This window comes from Dreissena polymorpha, chromosome 7, assembly GCF_020536995.1.
Source record: "Dreissena polymorpha isolate Duluth1 chromosome 7, UMN_Dpol_1.0, whole genome shotgun sequence".
Classification (NCBI taxonomy): Eukaryota; Metazoa; Mollusca; class Bivalvia; order Myida; family Dreissenidae; genus Dreissena; species Dreissena polymorpha.
In genome coordinates this window covers 68,516,164-68,530,699 of record NC_068361.1, presented here as the reverse complement: position 1 = coordinate 68,530,699, position 14,536 = coordinate 68,516,164, and the positions used below count along the sequence as shown (strand labels likewise).

Genomic DNA, 14,536 nt, shown 5'->3' with positions numbered 1-14,536 from the left:
ACTCCCCTTGCGGGTATTATTGACAGGTGCGCAGTCAGTGCAGATAAGTGTTAAAAGTGAACAAGTGAGAAAGATAAAAGTATGTTAGATTTATTATAAGGTGACGTGATTTAAGGTTAAAAACTGATAAAAACATTTCTCCCATAGTTCAAGGGGCAGAAGGGGAAAGCAGGAACTGCTTAAATCCTTCAAGATGTACGAAATATCTGTCACAATCGGCTCGGGGCGCTAATTTGTCTTTGCTGCATTTCATGAAATTCGTCTTCAATGTATATTTTGTCTTGCCTATTTTGTGTAATTGTAGCAAATATATCTTTATCAATATATTACAATTTAACACATATACAAATCGTGAATACTATCTTTAAGCGGCGCAAAACGTTCATTACAAAAATAGAAAAAGAAATATTAATTAGAATTCATCTTTGTTGGTCTTCGCTCGTTTTTTAAACTTCATACTTCACTTACCTTCCTTGGAAAAAGGTTGCTTGTGTACATTGCATTCAAAATGTTGACCTAATAAACTTGTGAGCAATAAAACGTTTTATTGCGAATCATCATTAATCATACACATGTATATTTCATGACGATCAAAAGCCTTGTTCTTAGTGTAGTTCTGTATTATTTTGACTTGCTTATACCATCACGTTTTACTTTTACGTTTATTTATTTACACCATTTTATTTAAAGCTTGTATTATGGTTGAGAATGGTTAAAGACACATGTTTTCAAAAAGATATGACATGTAAACAAGAGCCCGTGTTCGTTTAATTGTAATGATTGTGTCGATTTTGCATACTTGTAGATTGAATTCATAATTTTGAAATGGCATTGTGAAACTTAAAATAATGGCAACTCCAAAGGGCACGTTTTCCGCGAACATAAGCTATAAATAACAAGAAATATCTTTAAAAAAGATATACGGCGTTGATTGTGGTTGGAGTTTATGGAAGGTAAAGATTTAAATGAATGAGATCAAGGATAGCTAATATCTTTTTTCTGTGCAGTTTTTAGCTGCATCAAACGCAGTACGGGATGTTACGCGGAGTTTTCGCGGCTTATTTTACATTATTACATATTGCTTGTCATAAACCCATAGATACAAAACAGAAAACCAAAGTCAACCGGCTACACGCGAAGTCTCCGTACATATTTTAAATATGTATACGCGCGTTCTTCGAACAAACCTGTTTGAGTGGCTTATCGGGCATTGCTACGTGTATTTGATTCGATTATTAACAGTATCGAGAATCATCGCGCTCATACTCAATACATTAGTCAATATGCTGCAATACTACATTAGTAAATATGATGGAATAAATCTTGTTAGTTAATTAAAAATAATATTTATCATGGTATTGTTGAAAAAACATTAAGAATCTATTATTGACATGCCATAAAATAATATCGCTGGATATCTTCATTTCACATCTTTCTGGTGGTAAAGAAAATTCCAGTTCACCTAGTTCACGCTATAGCGTCTTTATTATATAACTATTATGTTACTGACCGCGAACTCCGAACAGCACATAAGGTCTGACCTGTATATAAACTCTGACATTCAAACACACTAACCGCGAACTGACCCCTTATACCTCGCGGGTTGAAATGCAATGCATTAAAGTGAGGCATCGCTTCCACTGCTCTTTATACTTTTACATATAACATGTTGACAGGAATATGGAAGTCAGTACTAAATTTGAGAACATGGCCTTTAAGTACACAACGTTCTCGCGCTGAAAATCCTCTGAAAATAAAAGGTGCACGCACAAACTGTATTGATGTCGAGATTGAGTGTAAAACTGTTCTATCTATTAAGCCTTTTTATTAGAGATAAAACTGTTTCATGCTGAACACGCAGTAAAACAGTGTTACAAAGACGCGGACATGTTTCCAATTTTCTAGTGGTATTATCAAATCAGCCAATGCAGTCAATGAAGTGTATTCATCTGAACTTGGCCGCGGGAAGTTTTATTTGAATTCTATTGGACGCTAACAAAGGTCAGGCTAAGGTGAAAAGCTGGCGTATACAGCTAACGCCGAAAAATCGTACATCTGAATTGAAATCTCATTAATCGAAGGCCTTAGTCGCTTCTTTTCGAAGTCGCTTTATAAGCATTAGTATGGTACGTAAGCTGACGGTACCATATTCAATGATTTCTTTTATATACCATACAAAGCATTAAAGGATTTTATTTGGCAATGGTTTTTAGTTTACATAAAATACTGGATTATAAATCCAAATATGGGTTTGTGAATACTGACCAAAAATCAATTATGGAACATTTTGTATATTATCAGCTTGTTCTTTATTAGCAACTTCAGGATGGAATACTAGAAAACTTGATTGAAGGCTTAATTACCGTGTTGTGTTTATACAACCGGTACACTTTGCAAGTCTAAAGAGTTTGAAGCAAATTTAGTGATATGTTTTGTATCTTGCTTAATTCGCTGGGGCAATATTACAATATATAACAAGAACTGTCAGAAGACAGCGCGCTCGACTTTTCGAGTGCTTGACAGTATAACGTAGGCCATCATGAGGAAATTGTTTATATTCAATAATGTCAAGGTAATATAGTCATATTCTAACTGGAAGAGGACCATAATTGAAACATATTGAGCGCTTATGTTTTAAAGAAGTGGTACATTCTAGACGATTCAAAGTTCAGGCATATTTTCTATCTATTGAACATTTGTAAAGACATAAAACAAACTAATAGGATTATATTTCAAGTTTGATAGTAATAGCTTGGGTGGGATGGTTGGACGGTCTTTCAAAAATAAAATAATGAAAATTTGTGTTTTGTTATCAAGTTTAAAAAAAATCTGTTTGTGTGGGGTGGAGAGGGGGAAATAATGTGGGGGTGTGGCCATTTATTGAATATTTTAAAAAAAAGGTAAATATAATTAAAAAATTGGGGGGGGGGATTCTGGGGTGTGGCGTAGGGGATGGTGTGGGTGTAGTCCATTTTTGTGGCATGTCAGATAAGTGTTGTTTTGTCAAAGTATGAATCAAATCTGATCCTAAATAAAGAACTAATGGCAATGTAAGCAAAATTTATTTATTAGACCTTGAGATTCAAGGTCATTCAAAGGTCAAGTTCAATTTCAACATGCCAGGTACAATACGCTCATGATAGTAAGAATTTTTTTGAAGTTTGAAAGCAATAGCCTTGATACTTTAGAAGTAAATTTCTAAACACAAAAGTTAACAAAATATTCAAAGTTACTGAGTAAAAAAACGGCCATCATTCCGTCAAAATGCCAACCAGAGTTATCCAACTTTTCCTGTACAGTCCCCTTATGATATTTAGTGAGTGTTCCAAGTCTGAAAGCAATAGCTATGATACTTTAGGAGTAAAATGGACCAAAACACAAAACTTAACCAAATTTTCATTTTTCTAAGTATAAAAGGGGCCATAATTCTGTCAAAATGCCAGTCAGAACTACATAACTTTGCATGCACAGTCCCCTAATGATAGTAAGTATTGCAAGTATGAAAGCAATAGCTGCGATACTTTAGGAATAAAGTGGACCTAAACACAAAACATAACCAAATTTTCAATTTTCTAAGTATAAAAAGGGACATAACTCTGATCATTGTGCTGACTGAGTTATGCACCTTGACCTACACAATTGTCTTTTTGTTATTAAAAGGATTCCAAGTTTGAGTTAATTATCTTTGATAGTGTTAAATCTATTTGACTTTATAAAAAACTTTAACCAACGCTGACGCCGGGGTGAGCAGTATAGCTCTCATTTTTCTTCGAAAAGTCAAGCTAAAAAGTATCTCATTGTTGACGTCTTGAGCCCTCCAAAGTGCTTTATACTTTTTAGTTGTGAGCATTAGCCCTGAAATAGTTTAGAGAGGTAGTTTTGAAAGTCATTATGCTTTAGCTACGCTAGGAACGATAACTGCAAGTCAGTCTGCTGTTTACTACGCTAGGAACGATAACCACTGCCTGTTAATACTTCACTGGTACACTGCAGCAGACAGCCTGTATGTAAACAATAGATTTAAAAGCATCTGCGACGATATTGGCCAGTCTAGTGTTTATAACAGATTGTGCGACGACATTGGCCAGTTTATTATTGAAATATGTACATATTGGCCGCTTTCAGGAAAAACGGGGCTTAATGCTGCATTAAAGGTCTGTCATGTTGGCAAAATTGTTGCTCAATAATTTAAAGAAAATAGATAAAGTATTGATACAAAAAACACAACATGCACATGATTATAGGCAAAGCAACCAAAATTCTAAAGATGGTTGCCAGTTCAGCAACCAATTGAGAAAAAAAAGAAACATATTGTTGTTATTTTGTCTAAGTTATCTCTATAACATAAATATGCGGATAAACAGTGCACACACATCTCGACCTGTGCATTAAGACACACTCTTTATAAATTTGAATGGGTTGTGTTCATTTCAAACTTGCGATATAAAAAGCTATAACATAATTTAGAAAAATGAGATGCGTCTAAGATTATGCAAAAGCCAACAACTTCAGTGCCTTCAGACCTTTGATACTGTTTGAATTTTCTCAGAGTTACATGTACATGTATGTGACTTTTAATCAGGGACGGGAATTTTTGCCTAAACTGGATTTTCGTTTAGATAAGACTTCCTTAAAACAAAACAAGAGTGCCAAGCTGTCACAAAATACGCCCGTTTGAAGGTTTTGGGCAACTTGATAACTTTACCATGACCCATATTTGAACTTGACCTACATATCATCTAGACAGAACTTCTTACGAAATTTGGTGAAGATCGGATGAAAACTACTTCAATTAGAGAGCGGACACCATGCTCAATGATTGAAATGCACTAAGTGAACCCGTGACCTAGTTTTTGACCAGGCATGACCCATATTCGAACTTGACCTAGACATTGTCCAGATACAACTTCTGACCAAGTTTGGTGAAGATCGGATGAAAACTACTTCAATTAGAGAGCGGACACCATGCTTAAGCCTTGCAATGCACTAAGTGACCCGTGACCTAGTTTTTGACCCGACATGACCCATAATCGAACTTGACCTAGATATTGTCTAGATACAACTTCTGACCAAGTTTGGTGAAGATCGGATAAAAACTACTTCAATTAGAGAGTGAACACCTGGCTAAATCCTTGAAATGCACTAAGTGACACCATGACCAAGTTTTTGACCCGGCATGACCCATATTTTAACTTGACCTAGATATTGTCTAGATACAACGTCTGACAAAGTTTGGTGAAGATCGGATGAAAACTATTTGAATTTTAGAGCGGACACTGCTGTGGACGCCGCCCGCCTGCCGCCCGCCGCCCGCCATGGGTGAAACTATAATACGTCCCGTTTTTAAAAACGGGCGTATAAAAATCATACGTGAGGAGAGTGTTGTCCCTGATTAGCCTATGCAGTCTGCACAGGCTAATCAGGGACGACACTTTCCGCTTAAACTTGATTTCGCTAAGAAAAGAATTCCTTTACACGAAAAATACAATTAAAGCGGAAAGTGTAGTCCCTGATAAGCCTGCACGGACTGCACAGTCTAATCTGGGATGACACTTTACGCTCATGCATTAAGCCCGGTTTTCCCATAGGGAGACCCATATCCATTTCCTTCATGTGAAGTAAATATCGGCTGGAAACTGTTGGTGGTACATAGCTCTCGTCCACTGACAGATAAACATCTCTTAGTTAACCATCAACACATGCAAATCATATTGTGAGTAATAAAAGAATGAGAAAATAAAAGTGTAGACATATATATAACAGATTTATTTCTAGACATTATAACATCCGTGTCACGTGACTTCGTTGCTATGAGTGTTGCTTTCTTTGTTTCCATGTGCGTTGCAATGGTTGTTGCTATTTTCCTTACTATGGGCGTTGATATGTTCGTTGACATGAGTACTGTTATGCTCGTCACTTTGGTCATTGCTAAATGCGTTGCTATGGGTGACGAAGCCTTTCCGACGCGGGACGCCTACTGCAAGCGCCTGACTCCAGGCACGTGTTTTAGTGAAGTTGAGCAGAATATCGAACACTAAAAACAGAGGTGATAGACTGAGATCTGTTATTGATAATAGATCTTTAGGATAAGGATGGGTTATCATGACGTCACTTATCTAAAACAAGAAGTTTATGTTTATAAATGCAATCCTAGACACAAAACTGCGGAAATCTACAACTCCAATGTTTTCTTTTAAATGAACCAATAAAATAAAATCCCCTTCATAAGAAAGACTTTCCTTGTCCACATTCAAATACAATAATAATTAAAACACAAGAGCTGTCTCCATAGGATGACATATGCCCCCAAAAAACCCTTTGATAGAAGTTATGAGCATTTTTCGAAACCTAAACGCAGATTTCGAAACCTAAACGCGGACCCTAAGTTCAAGGTCAAAGTGAAAGGGGTCAAAATGTGTGTGCCTATGGAAAGGCCTTGTCCATATAGGCATATACACATGTATACAAAATATGAAGGTTACATCTAAAGCGACATAGAAGTTATGAGCATTTTTCGAAACCTAAACCCAAAGTGTGACGGAAACACAGACTGACAGACGGACGGTCCGATCACTACATGCCTTCCTTCGGGGGCATAAAAATTGTAATGGTAAACCTGAATATAAAGATTCTGTAAAAAGTAGATTGTTAAAATTGTGTTAAAGCCTTTTAGGCATAGTTGGTGATCAGTAATCTATATGGATATAAAAGCAAAAGGCCATCAAAAAATCGCTGATAAAAGGTTCAAAAGTGGAACATATCTTTCTGTCTATGGCTTCCATTCAGAAGCGATACCTTGATTGACAGCAAGCACCAGTGAGGTAGGCATGCTATCTTGTCTGGTCACGTGCTCCTGGATGGGGAGTCTTGCTGTAGGGATGTAGACCTGTAGGGCTCGATCTTGTGTGGCAATATTTCAAGTCAGTTTCAGAAACTCAGATCCAATACATGCTTGTTTCAACTGACTATTTTCAACCAACACAGTTCCAATATTTGGTCAACAGACATTGTTTCAACATACTCAGTTTCAAGTTTCAACTGACACACTTTTTACAGAAACAGTTTCAAGGTTCAACAAACACATTTTCAACTGATTCAGTTTCAAGTTCGTACACTTTTAAAACATATTCAGTTTGAAGTTTTAACAGACTTAGTTTTAAGATCCAGCATACTCAGTTTCAAGATTTAATAACATTTGCCAAAAACGTCTGTGGGAATAACATTCACTTTTAAAAGTTATGTGGTTCTTTCATACCTGAAATAAATAAACATTTATCCCAAGTTGTTTCGAAAATCCAAAATATGAATTTGACTTTTGAGAAATTGTTTCTTTAGCTTTACATGTGTATGTTCAATCATTTTGCCATCCTTCCATGCATGGTAAAGTTAAAAAGTAAAAAGGTTTGGGACAAACCCACGGCTGAACAAAGTCACAATTATATTCCCCACTACCCCCCCCCCCTTTATTACAACTTGTTGGCTCTGTTAACTGAACCACTTATTTGATCCTTCATTGTTTAAACCATATGCTCAATTGCTGTGTTTACCTTTTTGATCCCTTCGTCTACCAGCCCTTCTATGACATAGACTTTTTCCTGATGTAAATCATCAAGAGGGGGGGGGGGTGCAGGAGTCTGGACTAAGGTAGACAATTCTGTCCAAGGGAAACAACTCAACATGTGTCTTCTCAGCTACATCAATCTACAATAAAACACAACAACAACACTTGTCAAACAAAATTTAAGTTCCTGTTAAAAGCCCAATGCACAGAAGTGCTAATTAACAATATTGTAGGTCATTTGTTTCCATTCCAACAAAATTAAGATAAATCAAACTATTTTGAATTGCTTTCATATTGTATCATATCATAGCACATTATATACTAGTATTATGTTAAATATGTATTAGGATATATTCATATCATTTTAAACCCATATCACATAATGTCCTATCATGTCATGATATCTTATCATACATAAAACTTGTAAATGAGAAGTGCTCTGTGAAAAGGGGTTTTAACGCATGTGCGTAAAGTGTTGTTCCAGATTAGCCTGTGCAGGCCACACAGGCTAATCAGGAACGACACTTTCCGCCTAAACTGAAATTTTTGCTAAGAGGTCTTTCTGTAAACGAAAAATACCATAAAAGCGGAAAGTGTCGTTCCAGATTAGCCTGTTCGGACTGAACAGGCTAATCTGGGACGACACTTTATGCACATATATTAAACCCCTTTTCACAGAGAATGGCACAAATGTAGCTCATCTGAGACTCGAAAGAACTGAACTGTTCTGAGCAGCTGTTGTGTTTGTGACGTCCGGAATTTTAACAGGGCTTCACTATAGCCATTTACGGAAAAGTGTCCCACAACCTAATGGCCATTTTTTGAGCAGACATGAACCATTGTCCAACTTTGCCAAAACATTATTAGAACATATGTCCCACGTAAGTGTTATGTAGATTTGACAACAAGAAGTGTGTCTTCTGCAAATCGACAAGGTTGAATACTGGCTTTATAAGGAATACGTCTCCACCCCCTGGCAACCATGTTTTTCAACAGAATGGAACCATTAATGAACTCTGCTGAGATTTCGTGAGAACAAAAGATCTGAGCAAATTTACAAATGATTGGGCAAAAACAAACATCAAAACTTCTAGTGTGTTATCTAGTTTTCATTCAAAACATATAGAAAAAATGCCCTGCCCCATGGTAGCCATCAAATATGACTCCTAGAGTACCAGGGTATGCACAAGCTTTTTTCATTAAAAAATCTATTGACCTAGTTTTTCCCCACGTGACTCAGTTTCAATATCCACAAAAAATATCACAAGGATAAATGTTCTGACCATGTTTCATGGCAATAGATATGGCCCCTACAGTGTTTGTAAGGTCAATGTTAACAATGGACAGCAAACAACAGACAACAGGTGATCCCAAAATCTCATAAGGTGCATGTTGTGGTTTAATGACCTCAACACATGAGCGTACATACCAGATAGTTTTCAAATCCCGAATTCTTGTTCACCATTTCCTGATAGAGTTGTCTCCCTTTCTTCAAGCCAGTCAGGTAGATATGGGCAGGTTTATCTGCCCATCTGTTGGACCCGTACAGGCGACCCACTTGCATGGCCAGCTTGCCTTTCTCCTGGAACCGACAACATGCGAGCCACGCTCAGGGAAAACAGGGCTTAAAGCCACACAACTTATTTGGCATAGTAAATTTAAGTATAAATAAGAAAAATATTTTATCTTTGCCAATTAGAATATATCTGGTGGTTACAAGGTAGAAATCCGTCTTTTTTGCGTTTTAAAACTTTAAAAAAATCGCGTTTTACGAAATGGACGTATACGTATAGAAATCCTACTTCCGGTTTTAAAAGCGGTACCGTTTGAAAAATAACAAATTTCTTGCTAACTAGGCTATAGATTTAATGTCAATTTTGGACACTTTCAAATTGCATCTACAATGTATATGTATTGATTAACATGTATTTCATTTCAAGGTCAGAGGCAAAGTGTGTGGCTTTAATATATGTTGGTAAAGTGTCGTCGCAGACAAGCCTGTGCGGTCCGAACATGAAAATGGTTTTAAACCTGAGCTGAGAATGAGCTACACGTGTACCACATGAAAGAATTATCTTCAATGCATAATTTATATTGCTTGTGTTTTGTGTGTGTGTCTGTTTTATTGTGTCACACAAGCGATGTCTAATACAAATTACAGTGTTGTTAAAGTAGTGTGAACAATTCAGTAAAAAAATAAATGCTAATAAAATCACAGCATTTGATTTCAATAAACTAGCCTTCCTTGTGCAATTCTAGCAAGGATAAACAAGGTACTGGTAATAGTAAACAATAAACTTACAATGTGGATTGCAATTAAGAATGGACTAGTACCTTTTCTGCATTTCATCTGTGTATGAACTGTCCAGTTAATTACATTTAATGTCATAAATTAGGTGTAATTTTCTAGACAGTTCAAACGCTGATGAATAAAAAAAAATGCATTGTTTCTTATTATTATATTTTGAAAGCTGGAATTTCAACGCTCTGACTTTGATCAGCTGAAGTTTTAATCTTCTTTTGGTAGTGTCTTCAATTTGAACTGCACAGCCTAACAATGATGTGATTTTGTCATTTGAACAGATCTAAAAATGCTATTTTGCTATATTATTGTTCACTTAACTTGTCAGACAATCTTAGCCTTTGTAAGAGTTCTTGCATCACATACTTGGTCATTAACCAACTTGTGGCCTTCTGTACACAACAACCACCTGACCAAGGTCTATTGTCCTGATATCAGTTGCTGAAGGCCCAACATACCATGGCATAATTTTCATTCTAACACGGCACGCGACTTGTTTTCTATAGACAAAGAAGGAAATCAAGTGTGGGTTATTCTGCAATAACTTATGGGCGGAGCTTAATGTTTCGAAAATAGTTCCGAATAAATAAAGAAAGTATTGCAGTAAAATGCACGTGCTAAAACCCGCTCTGAAAGAAATGTAATAAATGTAATGAAACAATAAATTGTATATTTTATGATACGTGGCATAACCACGTCTACAAAGAATGTTATTTGTTAGGAAACGTAATTCAGAAAACATTTATAGCATGTCAGCTTTTCAGTAGCATCAATAAACGTGACGTCATTAAGTTTCTACGATTGTTGTTTTCAATGAAAGTGACGTCATTTGCAAAATATTTATGAATGAAAATGACGTCATATGTTCGTACAATTCAATGACGTCACTTAATAGTGAACTTAGTACTAAGAAGGGCGGAGTATTGAAAAATATAGTTCTTGTCCTAAAGCTTGAACCAAATCAATCAGAATCGTGTTAGAATCGAAATAATATTTTTCTCTGATGGTTTGTTGTCGAATAACCCACAGTAAGTTGTATAGATGCGTGTTATCAAATCACTCGTGCTTCGCACTCGTGATTTAATTCCTACGCATCTATACTCCTTACTGTGGGTTATTCGACAACAAACCATGATAGAAAAAAATTATTTCTTAAATATAGCATAAGACTGCAAATTCTGGTAAACTATCATCTGGGTGTTCAGATTTTAATCATATACATGGGCCGGGCTCTGTGAAAAAGGGGGTTTAATGCATGTGCTTTAAGTGTCATCCCAGATGAGCCTCTGCAGTCCGCACAGGCTAATCAGGGACGACACTTTCTGCCTAAACTAGATTTTTGCTAAGAAGAGAATTTCTGTAAATCAAAAATACCATAAAAGTGGTAAGTGTCGTCTCTGATTAGCCTGTGCAGACTGCACAGACTTATTTGGGCTGAAACTTTACACACACTCATTAAACCCCCTTTTCACAGAACAAAGTCGAATAATACATGTAATGTTGTGTTTATCTATGTTTACCTTGCTACTCATCAGGTGTTCTATACTACAGTCAATACAGATGATCTGGCCTGTCTTCATTTACCTTGCTACTCATCACGTGTTCTAGACTACAGTCAATACAGATGACCTGGCCTGTCTTCATTTACCTTGCTACTCATCAGGTGTTCTAGACTACAGTCAATACAGATGATCTGGCCAGTCTTCATTTACCTTGCTACTCATCAGGTGTTCTAGACTACAGTCAATACAGATGACCTGGCCTGCCTTCACTTACCTTGCTACTCATCGGGTTCTAGACTACAGTCAATACAGATGATCTGGCCGGTCTTCATGCCATCTTCACAGCGCTGTCGAATTTCTTCCCAAGATCTCATTCCAGACTTTGACTTTGCATCTGACATACAAAAGATAAGTTTTCGTGTATAATAATTCAGATAAACTGGTATTTATGAAAGTGTCCTGCGGAACAGCAAACTGCTTCATCAAGAAACCACTTTTACCATTTGAATTAATATATTGCAAGCATTATATCGTTGAGTTCCAACAGTCTGGACCTTTCATTTGAATAAAAGCAATGTCATATTGATACTGCCATGATAAATTGGAAAAATCATTGGAAAAATAGTTATAAAAGTGAAACCGTCTACATGTACTGTTAAATCATTGATATTTTTGGGGATATGTTTTTTCAAAAACACCACTTTTTTGTGGACAAGTCGATTTGTGGATTTCTTAATTTGAAAAAAAGAGAAATTCGTGTCGGTCATTGTCCAATACGTTTGTGTTTAATGCATGGATTGGTTTACCCATGAATTGAATAAAAATGTATTTAATGTCGCTACAAATGATTATTACTTTACAGTATACAGAAACTTACCATCAGATTGTGTTTCTGCCTGCTCTCTTTTTCTTTCCTTCATTTCCATTTTCTTTTTATTCCTGTTTTCACGCTTTGAAAGCAAAAGTTCTTCATGACGTCGTCTCTACCTTTCTGATCTCTTCAACATTTTGTGAATATGAGCCGCTTCCTGGGAAAACGGGGCTTAATGCATGTGCATATGGTGTTGTCTCAGAGTGCAGTTCGCACAGGCTAATCAGGGAAAACACTGTCTGCTTTTATAGCACTGTTTGGTTCGAAGGAGGTTGATTCGAAACAAAAATCCAGTTTAGTTAGAGAACCTCGTCCACGGATTAGCCTGTGAGGACTGCACAGGCGAATATGGGACAACACTGTACCCACATGCATACGCCCGGCCTTTACAGAGCACAGCTCATATGTTAAAACACAATAAATTGTATGAATTTGTGAAATTTAGTTTAATGAATATGTTCAATGAAAAGATAATAAATAGAAAAATAATTGAAAGGAAGAGAGCATACAATTCCGTCCATATTTACTATAATAGGGAAAGACCTATGGCTAGAAAGATACAGGGTGCTTCAAACAAAAATATATCTTTATACAGTCCAATCTGGCTTAGCAGTAACCTGATAACAATGGTCACCTGCCTACTGCGGTCAGTCTAGATTTCCCCAAAGAAAGTCCTTCTGTATTACCCCTTAGTATAAAGGTCACCTGGCTATAGCGGCCAACCACCGGTATATATCAATCTGAAAGCCATTTTTCATATGTATGCAATGGTCAAGAGGCAGTCATTTCAAGGTTCAATAGTGAAAATACACTATTTTGTGACTAGAGAATCTGATTGTGGTAACTTCCTTCGATATGATAAATGTAACCCAATGTGAGAAAACAAAACGTTGTTTGTCTACAGACTAAACAATCTGACCAAGTTTCCTCAAGGTTGAGTCATAAATGTAGCTTCTTTTGTGGTAAGAGGTTTTTAAAAGATTTGAGTTAGTGACCTAGGTTTTTTTACTCATGTGACCCAGATTTGAACTATTCTAGATTATGTCAACATAAACATTCTTACCATTTTTTTGCAGATGGAGTCATAAATGCTGCCTCTAGAGTGGTAACGTTTTTCTTAGATTTGACCTGGTCACCTAGTTTTTGAACACTCATAACCAAGATTCAAACTAGGCCTAGATATATTCTAAATAAACATTCTGACTGAGTGTAATATCAAGCTTGGATGGAAAATGTGGCCTCTAGAGTGGTAAAAGCTAAAATGTGGCCTCTAGAGTGGTAAAAGCTAAAATGTGGCCTCTAGAGAGGTAAAAGTTAAAAGTTGACGATGACGATGCACACCACAAACCCCACACTGGAAATGGCACGGCTCCAAACATACGGATAGGGTAATCACAATAGCTCACCTTGACGACTTTGTGATCAGGTAAGCTAAATGACTAGAATAGCAATATTTCTCACTGGCGGCCGTTTATCGTTCTTTGTTGTAGCCGTAGATATCGTTTTCTTCTCAGAGTTTACCATTTCACTGTGCTGATTGTTGCTGGAATCGTAGATTTGTACTGCAAGCTCAGAGGTCTTTTCACATCCATTCTCATCTCTTTCTGTTACAGCTGATTCCATTGTGGGGCTATAGTGAGACATTGAAATAAAATTTTGTGTTAAATTTGATATAAGATGATACTGGTTGTAGTGATAAATATTATTGCAAGACAATATTGCCTATATAAAATTGAGTTTGATATTTTCAACCAGCAGTGGCGTAGCTGCTTTAAGGCACAGCGGGCCCAGGCCTACAAATTTTTTTTAAACATGTAAAATAAAAATGCTTCAACTTTGAAAAACGCATTAAAATGTTGACCCTGAGGGGTTAGGTGTAAAACAGTAAAATATCAAAGAAAAACTGGCCAAAGTCTTATATTTTATTATCTTATTATCTGTCTAGATATGCTTTAAATCTCACCACAGGCGTTATAGGATTTAAAAAATTTCAGGGGTAGAACTCCCGGAACCGCCGTTTTTATGTATCATATGCGGGCCTACAGCTAAAAAAAATGCTAGCTACGCCCCTGACAAGTGCCAACTCCCTAAAACTAGTAATTTAATGCTACTTGTACATGGAAGTAGTTTTATGACCCTTACCATATTTGCAAATAATATTGAAAATGGGCCATTATTTTAATTTGCGCACTTATTTCTTTAAACTGATTCATAAATCTTATTTGAAATTAACACATAATGTTCTTATTACAATTTGTCTATACATGTACAGTGCAGGGCTCAACATTTACGGTTGTCAT

The 14,536-nt window shown here is 36.4% G+C and overlaps 1 pseudogene; it reads right to left on the bottom strand.

Annotated features, from left to right (window-relative positions):
- Positions 1–5,751: 5,751 nt before the first annotated feature.
- LOC127839797 (tRNA methyltransferase 10 homolog B-like) lies at positions 5,752–13,909 on the bottom strand (annotated as a pseudogene).
- Positions 13,910–14,536: the final 627 nt, after the last annotated feature.